Source organism: Petaurus breviceps, unplaced genomic scaffold, assembly GCF_028583685.1.
Source record: "Petaurus breviceps papuanus isolate PSGF00001 unplaced genomic scaffold, PetGlider_PUasm1.0 38, whole genome shotgun sequence".
Classification (NCBI taxonomy): domain Eukaryota; kingdom Metazoa; phylum Chordata; class Mammalia; order Diprotodontia; family Petauridae; genus Petaurus; species Petaurus breviceps.
Window position 1 is genome coordinate 81370515 of NW_027186304.1, and position 10106 is coordinate 81380620.

Consider the following 10106-nt stretch of genomic DNA (forward strand, 5'->3'; position numbering starts at 1 on the left):
GGGGGGGGGGGGGGGGGGGGGGGGGGGTGACGCGGGATCCAACCGGGCAGGGCTCAGAGGACTGGCCACAGGTGCCAGGCAGCCCTGCGCCTTGGCCTTGGCCTTGGCCTTGGCCCCAGTCCCAGCTCTGGGCCCGCCCCGCCCCACCCAATGAAACAGTTTTTAAAAAACATACAGAAGGAAGGTCAAAGGAATGTAACATTCACAATATATACTTTTTTTTTAAGCAAGTCTTTATGGTTTTTTGTCTATATGGAAATGATCTTTTTTGGTGTTTACGTTGAAAATGAAAAGTGAACATTTTTAAAATGCACAGTGGATAACAGAGAGATTTGAAAGGAACCACAGATAAGCAGGTTCGTTTTTAAAATAATATGTGGAAATTATCAACTTAATACTTAAAAAAAAATAGTAAGAGGTATGAAATGGAGATTCATGGTTTCATACAATCCCCTTTTTTGCATTCTGTTATATACAAAATTTTTTTGGTGTATAAAGTAAAAAAGTATGGAGTAAAAAATAAAATTTTTTTAAAGGGAATTAATAGATTCATTAGCATACACAATTCTCCTGTGAAGGCCTTTCTAGTTTTCCTCCCTCCCCCAGAAAAATATAAGTTCTAGGACAAACAACGAACAAATGATTTAATTTTAATTTTGTATCTTTGGCAGCTAGCACAGGGCTTTGCAGTAGGCCATACATAATAAAAAACATTCTTTGAAAAGACTTAAACACTTTACCTAGCAGTGGTTGTGGATAAGGTACTTAAAAGTAGAAGGCATACCAGCTCCCATAACAACATAAGGAGGGCATGGTCATAGAAATAATATTCTGGTCCCTATTCTGTGGTTCCTAAATTCATTACATGGAATGTAGACTGGGACTAATAACACTTCTTGTCTCTAGAACATTCATGCCATTTGATAAATGCTAAATTAAGAGAGCTCATTTAAATTTCTATTTAAGTCTCTTTATTTGTTCTTTTTGTTAGAATGTATGTGAATGTATACTTCATATATGCTGCCATGCATTTCCCACAAGAATGAAAACAGCTGTATGGATCCCTAAACACACAAGGTATAAATGATATCAAATGGTTCAAATCCTAGTTCTGCTGGTTACTCCTTTTGTGACCTTAGGCAAGTCATTCAACATCCCTCAGCCTGTTTGCTCATCTGTAAAAAGAGAGAATTGGACTAAATGATTTCTCAACTGCCTTTCAACTTTACATCCTAGGAGGTCATGATATTTATATAGTTTCCATTTATTTTGTACATTATATTATGTACATTGAATTGAGTAGGTAAGCTGAATGGGTACACAACACATTCAAGACTGACCACATACATCCTGCTGCTGCTGTGCTTGTAACATTCAGATTGGTCAAATTGATTTAACCAATGTGAGGGTACTACCTGAGAATTTCACTTTCCTCCCCGCACTGCTCTTTTTAATGTTTTATTTTATTAATATATTTTGTTATTACATTATGAATATGTATGGATTATCTCCATTTTGTGAGGTCTCTTGTAACAAAGCAAAAGAGTTAAATAAAACTAGTAACACCATGATCACTCTAAAAATGTATACAGCATTTCATGTCTCTAGCATCCTCTTTATTTTTAATAGCATTTTTCCCAATTAAATATAAAACAATTTTAGCATTCATTTAAAAAAAATTTAAGTTCCAAATTATCTCCCTCCTAAGATGGTAAGCAATTTGATACAGGTTATATATGTACAATCATGTAAAACATTTCCATATTAGTCATTTTGTAAATGAAGAAACAGGCCAAAAGACAAGAACCACAAAAAAAAAAGAAAGTAAAAATAGTATAGCATTTTTCTTATTAAAAAAATATAACAAATCTATTTTTCTCCCTCCCATTCCCTATCTCATGGTGGGAAAGGGGAAGGAAAAGACAAATTCCTTTTTAAAAAAAGAATTATAGTCAAATAAAACATTCCCTCAATGGATGCATACAAAGATATATAGATTAGAATAAATATAGATACACACTGACACAAATACACACACACACACACATATAGATATTGATGCCTCATTCTCCTAAACCTGTAAAGTACAGCAAGTTTTAACATCAGTCCTCAGGAATCATGAATGGTCATTATATAGATCATAATTCTTGCAGCTTTCAAAGCTGTTAGTTTTTACAGTGTTGTCATTGTTATATTAAGTGTTCTCCTGTTTTGTTTTTTTTTAAAGCAATCGGGGTTAAGTAACTTGCTCAAGTTTACACGGCCAGGTGTTTCTGGGTGGGTACTAAGTGTCTGAGCCCGGGATTCGATCTCCAGGTCTTCTCAACACTGGAGCCGGTGCTCTTACTCACTGTGCTACCTGGCTTTTCTCTCCTGGTTTTCTGATCATTTCATTCTTCATTAGTTTGGAAAAGTCCTCAAAATTGTTAATTTTTATAATATTGATGTTACAACTTATTCTTCTGGTTCTGCTTACATCACTCTGCATCAGTTCCATAGGTCTTTGTGTGTGTCTTTAAGATCATCTATTATAAGTTATAATAAAGGGTTCCCCCATCACATTCATATACTACAACTATTCTTCAATTGCTGGATATCCTCTTAGCTTCCAAGTGTTTTTTTTACTAACACAAAGTAAAGTACTGCTTCAGTGGTCAGGGCCTCCCACCACAAATCATGATGCTAGGTGACTAACACTGCCCTAAATAAGAGGGAAGGGAAAAAGCATTTATGCGGTACCTATTGTGTGCCAGGCATTGTGCTAAGTGCTCTTATTATGTTATCTGATCCTCATATTATCTCATTTGATCCTCAAAAGGTTAGGTAACTTACCCATAGAAATAACATTGTGGTCCCTATTCCATGGTTCCTAAATTCATTATATGGAGTGTAGATTGAGACTGATAACACTTCTTGTGTCTAGAACATCCATGGTATTTGATTAATACCTATACAATTAGTAAGTCTCTGAGGCTGGTTTTAAACTCAGGACTTCCTGACTCCAGGTCCAGAGCTTTATCCACTGGACCACCTAGCACCTCTAAGATTTATTTGAAAGGACCATTTGAGCATTGCCATACCCTGCAGAATAACCAGAATACAGCTTTATAAAAGCCTAAAACAGTAGTCTAGACAGTAGGTACTGACTTGTGTGACATCTGCCTTACAACTTAAACAATCCAATGATAACTGTGTCTCCAGAGACAAATGAACTGTAATACAAAATAACCATGCAGATATTTCAGCTAAGACCTTCCAGTACCACTGGTGTCAGATATTCCTGCTAAGATCATCTAGTACCAGTGGTGTAGATCTGAGAAGAAAATCCACCTTAACTATACCAAATGACCAAGATCTTTCCACCCTTTACTATGTGGGTAGGATTTTTGTTTTACTGATAAACCACCTTTGTTGTATTGGAGAGTGTGTTGTTGTCTCAATGCTACATGGGAAGCTCCCTTTTTCAGATGCAGGCTGAAAATTCTTCTACGATTTGTGATATGAAGAGAATTGCCCGAGGTATTGAGAGGTGAAGTAGATTTCCCAGGATCACATGGCTAACATATGTCACAGGCACCATTTGAACCCTGAGCTTCTTGATTCCAAGACTAGCCCTCTATCCACTACGCTATGGTGCTATATAATATGTTGTTGCTATAATATATGTTTGTTGTTCAATCTTATGTTATATCTTTTAATAAGTGACTTTGAGACTCAAAGGAAAGTTTGTTCATGACTTTATATATCAAACATCTAAATAAGAGTTAAAAAAATGATACATCATCAATGTTGAAATTATATGCCTTTTAACACATAGAGAACAAACATTTTTTAATCTATCTTATACAAATGAAGATGGGTTACTTAAATATTAAGAGCTTATGTCCATATTGTGCTTTTAGGTTTATGAAGTGCTTTCTTCACAACTTCCTTAATAGGTAGACAGTACAAGTATTATTGTTCTCATTCTACAAATGAAGGAACTGACAGTCAGAGAGTTTAGGTGACTTGTCTACTAGTAACCATCAGATAAAGGTATTCAACCCAAGTCTCTTCTTGTTTCCAAGTTTGGTGTTCTTTCAATTATACCACACGGCTTCTCATCTTCTTTTGCTACTGTATCTAATTTTTTTAAACTCCAAATATCTTCTCATAAATGTGACATATACAAAGGCAAGGACTCTTTGATAAATTCACCATTAATGAACAGAGGTGTCAATTCTCTTTCAGACTTCATTCATCTTCCTCATGAAGGACACTGTAAACTTCAAACAGTTATGATTGGATTCTAAATTTATAGGTTCTCCCTGATACTCTCTTTGATTAATCCATAAGTCCCCATCACTATTGCTTACTTTTATTATCAGATTTCCCCAGCACCATTGCACTGCTGACAAATGGGAATGCTAAAGAAAGACCACTAATCCAGAGGATATGTAATCACTGTTAATTCTGTATTACTAATGCTTTCCAAATTTGGAAGGCACATTTTTGTGATTTATCAGCTCTGAATATTTGTAGTGAGAACGTGCAAACTTACAGATACTGTTTGACACTGCTACTTAGAAGTAATCTTGGAGTGAAAACCCTAATTAGAATCTATAATACTTTTCCATGGAAAATTAGGAAAATGTACATTGATAGAAACAGAAGTTTTTCACTTTTAAAGTTCAAGTTTCGAATGCTAACCGACCAAAGATGATACTTAGTAAATACTAAATAGCCTGGAATTACAGAAGCATATGATCCAGTTCATACCATTTGGAGACTTTGGAAGAGACCTCAGATTAGATAGATTGATCATCTATCCCAATCCCTTCATTTTACAGAGGAAACTGGAGCTCCAGAGAGCTTAAGTGATTTGTCTAAAAGTCATAATGTTTTACTTGTCTTCTAGATGAGACCCGTACTTATTAAGAGAATTTGGCCTAGCTGTACACATAGGAAAAACAAAGTGGATAAAGAATGTTTCTTATCCATCTGTGATAGGTAACTGGCTTAACAATTGATAGAACTGGTCTACCCATATAGTCATCCTAGGTAGACAATGAATGAGTGAACAAGAAACTAGCATGGAATTAAATAGAAGGAAAACAGACTAAATTGGATTTCCTTTGGGAAATTGTGTCAGGTTTTTATTGCCTTCAAGCTTTCCTCTGAAGCAAGGACCCAACCTGTTCAACATCAATATTCCTTTGGTGATGCTATGTGGCAACAAATCATGAAATACCACAATTTACAAAAATTTAAAGTTGCAAGTCACTCAAGGTCAGTGGAGAGACACGTGGTGAGTATTTATTGGTTCAATGTATTACTGATGAAGAATTATGCAGAAGTGATGTGAGACATGTGATCAGAGACATGTCTCACAGGAAAAGGAGGAGTAAAGTAAGAGTAAGCAAGACTAAGGTAACAGCTGACGGAGAGTTTAAACACTCCATTGGTATCTATGGGTGCCCTCCTTGGACCTACAGGAGACCAGAGACAAGGGTCACACAGGAAGAGAAAGTGTAGATGGGCCTGTGGTCTGCAGGGAGCACCCACACTGAAATCACAGAGCCATGAAAACATCTAAATAGGATACATCATCCAGGAACCCTTTCAAATAATTATTCTGAAAGTAAATAATCTAGGCAAATTCTCTCCTAGGGTGTGTGGGGAGGGGGGATGACCTGGGGATCAAATCCGGGCTCAGATACTCAGCACCACACCCAGAAATAACTGGCCGTGCAACTTTGAGCAAGTTACTTAACCCCGATTGCTTAAAAAAAAAAAAATTTAACAAACAATGGTTGAGAATCCTGTTATAGTAGAAGTATAAAGTTTAAATAGGAGAAAGGCCCTGGCTCCAATGTAAGTTCCATCACACACACACATACACACACCTACTAGCATGTGAGGTTCACATGTAAAAAGAGTATCACTGAACTGAGTGGTCAGGGAAGGCTTTCTGGATGAGGTAGCATTTGAGTTGGATTGTAAAGGATCTTTACCCATGTAAAATATGGATTGTTAGCAACAGACAAAGAAGGGGAGGGAAAGCATGGAGAGCAGTGTGAACAAAGGAGAGGACAGAGCAAGCTCATATAAGGAAAATTTTCCTAATAATGAACGCCTATTCAAAAGTGGAGGTGTTGGGGTGTTCTTTCTCACATGAGTTGATAGGATCATAATGACTTCAGAGATGGAAGGGATCTTATAAATCTGGATCCCCTCATTTTCTTCAAGCAAAGGCTGTATCATGACTCAATAAGTATGGAATGAACTAGATCAGAGGCTCAGTGAGAGGAACGTCCAGAGCCTGCAAGTGGGAACAATATATGGCTATGGAAGATCTTTTCTATGCTTTCTCTCCACTTCTTTTCCTCAGTGGGAAAAAAAAAAAGTATCCTGGTTCCCTTAGTGCACAGGCTTTTTTTCCTCAGTTTTATATTTCCCTGGGTGTCACCCCATGGGTGGCTTTCTAGCTAATGACACCAATTCTCTTCTGGTCTCCTGTCCTGCTCCCATGGTCTGGGAGCATGAACCTGTAGAGCATTTTGTGGAGTCAAGAAGTAACTCATTAGTGATGGCTGGAGGATGGAGTACATGTAGGTGGAAAGAACATCTAGGAAAAAGGAAGGTTGGAAAAGGAAAGTGGTGCCAGATGGTGGACCTTCCTCCATGATTTTCCAACCTCAAAGGACACCATAAATCTCCTTTCAATCAAATGACTGGCAGTTTTAGTGTTTTCCAGTTCTGTTCTCCATTGTGTGGGGATTTTTTAAAGCTCAGCCTGGTGCTTTTAAAAATTCTTCACTATATAAATACAACTAGGGTAAAAATCCAAAGATCCATTATGTGCAAATGGGATATGGATTAGAATGTCATAAATATTGCAGAAACCTCATGGCTCCCTAGGAAACAGATTTTTTTTTCATGGCTCCTGCTATTTGAGGTAAATGTTTTATCAGTAGGTAGGTGTTTGTTCAACAGTGTCTGTAGGTCTGCATTCCTTATAGGAAATACTAGCCTATTATTCATTTCATGTCCTCCATCAACAGGTTACTGTAGAAAATATCAGATGTCAGTAATTTTCAAATATTACAAGAAAATATTAACATTAAGAATCAATACCATCAGCAAAATTTGTCTAGTAACAATTTACATTTAAATGAACTATTTTCAATGCAGTAAGTACACAGAGTCAGTGTGCAAGGTAGCTAAGGGCTGTCCTTGGAGTTAATTAAGCATACCTGCATTCAAGTTTGCCTCTCCACATAATGGTTATGTGTGCCTGGGCAAATCATTCAACTTCTCTGTGTTCCAGGAAGCCTTCTGAGTTGTGGGACAGATACCAGACTGCACTTGAAGAGAGAATTCCTCACCCAGAGATTCCTACACTGGTAAAATCACATTTGGTTTATTTTAAAAATCCTAATAATTTTTAGTCACTCATCAGGATATTTTGTTTACTCAATCCCTATATTTCCTCTTTTATAGTCAAAATTAGTATGTACTCCAGTCTCCCAGTTCTACTTTTTTTTTTTGCATAATATAATCTCAGGTTAAAATTTCAGACCCTATTTAAGGACCACAGCTCTATGGCTCAGATTAACCTCACCCATAGGGCAGAAAAGTAGAGAACAAAAGATTATAGATTTAGAGATCAAGGGTACCTTAGAGGTCATCTAGTCCAATCTCCTTACTTTACAGATGAGGAAACTGAGGCCCAGTGATTTTTCCCAAGGTCACAAAGTAAAAAGTGGCAGAGCTGGGATTTGAATCCATACCCTGCTAAGTTCCAAATATAACATTCTTTCTGCACTGATTTTCCTAAGGGACAGAACTCTCATTGACTGAAAATTTGAACCAAAGGTGAGATACATTAAGGTGAAATATTCATCGAATCTCCTTGCTAAGACCCACCTTTGAGTCTATTCCTGCTACTTCATGAATAGCTAGCTAGAGAGACATTCAGTTGGAAGTCTATACCAGCAAATGGACACCATATAGAAAAGCAACAGTGTTCAGAGTTTCTGTCTCCACTGGGTCCCAAGTCAACAATCTTAAGACAGACCGAGGCGTCAATTCCCAGATCCAGAGTTTCTGAATCCCTGACCTACTGACTATCCCTGAATTCTAAGAACCCAGTCTCAGTTGGTAACTCAGTGTATTTCCTACAATCCTTTGCCTGCCAACAAGAGGAGTGGCAAAACTCCTAGATATGAAGCATTCTCATCAGTGGTATGCTAAAAAATGTTTAACAACCAACTCCCAAAGGTTTTGAGTTTAGTCTGCATTCTTTACATTTTCTCCATCACTTTCTTAAGTCAAGACAATCAACAAAAGAGTAAATCAAATGATGATTTGTAGTGATTGGGATTTCTGAGGAGTAAATGCTCCCACTGATAATTAACAGTTGGTTCTTGCAAGCTGGTATGAGCTGGCTGTATGTAGTACACCTAATTCTCATATACTACCTCAGCATGGCTAAGGCCTAGGAGAGGTTACAGGAGTACCGCCATTCAGTGGATATTATATTAGACTTCATTTTTTTTTTTTTTTGCTTTTTGGAGGGGGGAAGGCAGGGCAATTGGGATTAATCTACTTACTTGCCCAAGGTCACACAGCTAGTAAATGGTAAGTGTCTGAGGCCAGATTTGGAGGCCACACTTGAACTCTGGTTCTCCTGACTCTAGGACCAGTGTTCTATTCACTACGCCACCTAGCCACCCCTCAGTGGATATCATATTATCTGTTTGTTCTTTTGAGCAATTCTGTGCAAAAATGTGGAGTAGCTAAGCAGTACAGGGAATAGAGTGCCAAATCTGGAATCAGAAAGACTAACGTTGGCCTCAAATCTGACCTCAAACACGTACTAGCTATGTGACTCTGTTTGCTTCAATCTCTTCATCTGCAAAATGAGCTGGAAAAGAAAATGACAAAGCACTCCAGTATCTTCGTCAAGAAAATCCTGAATGGGATCATGAAGAATAGGATATGACTTAAAAAACAGCTCAACAACAATAATGCAAAAGAGTAAAATATTGTATTAATATCTAAACCTGTCTGTTTTCATGGGGAGCCAACAACATTCCAACATTCCAATCATGTGACTAGGATTCACTGAAAATAAAGCAAATTAATGAAGTATATGGAGTTTCTAGTAGGCAGGAATTCAGAATTAATCTGATTGGGTAAATTCACACTAAAAGAAGGGGGGAGGGGGAGAAGTGAAATAAGCATTTATTGAGGGCTTACTATGTGCCAGGCAACATGCTAAGCATTTTACACATATTTTCTCATTGAATCTTTTTTTTTTTTTTGCTTTTTGGAGGGGCAGTTGGGGTTGTGACTTGCCCAAGGTCACACAGCTAGTAAGTGTTAAGTGTCTGAGGCCAGATTTAAACTCAAGTCCTCCTGACTCCAGAGCCAATGCTCTATTCTCATTGAATCTTTATAACAAATCTGATAAGTAGATGATATTATTATTCTTATTTTACAGTTGAGGAAACTGAAGCAGATGAAGGTTAAACGACTTGCTCAGGGTCACACATCTAGGAAGTATCTGAGGCTGGTTTTGAATTCAGGTTTTTTTAACTCCAGGCCCAGCACTCTATCCACTAGGTGCCTCTAACGACTACAATAATCCTAGCTCCTTTCTATTTTTCCAGTCATCTTACATATTACTCCCCTTCTTAAACTGTAGGCTCTGGTCACATTTGTCTATTAATCATTCCAAGTACAAAGATATTCCATCTCTCCACTCCAGTGCTTTGTGCACCTATGAACTCCTTACCCCCATCTCTTAGAAATCATGGTTTCCTTTAAGATTCAGACTGAGTATCACCTTCTACCTGAAGCCTTTCTTGAGCCCTATGGCTACTTGTGCCCTCCCTCCCAAAACAACTCAGTCTTCTTTTTGAATGTAGATTACAGGAATAAGAGGATTTTCCCCAATAAAAGAAAAAGGAAGACAGAAGGCATAACAAAGACATCCCAAAAATACACAAGAATGATTCACCCACTTACAGTCTTAGTACCTCTGGCTAAGGCTTTTTGATTATACTATGCTTTTTTACAGCATAAACCCATGGAAGGTTTGGAAGACCAAGATATTAATA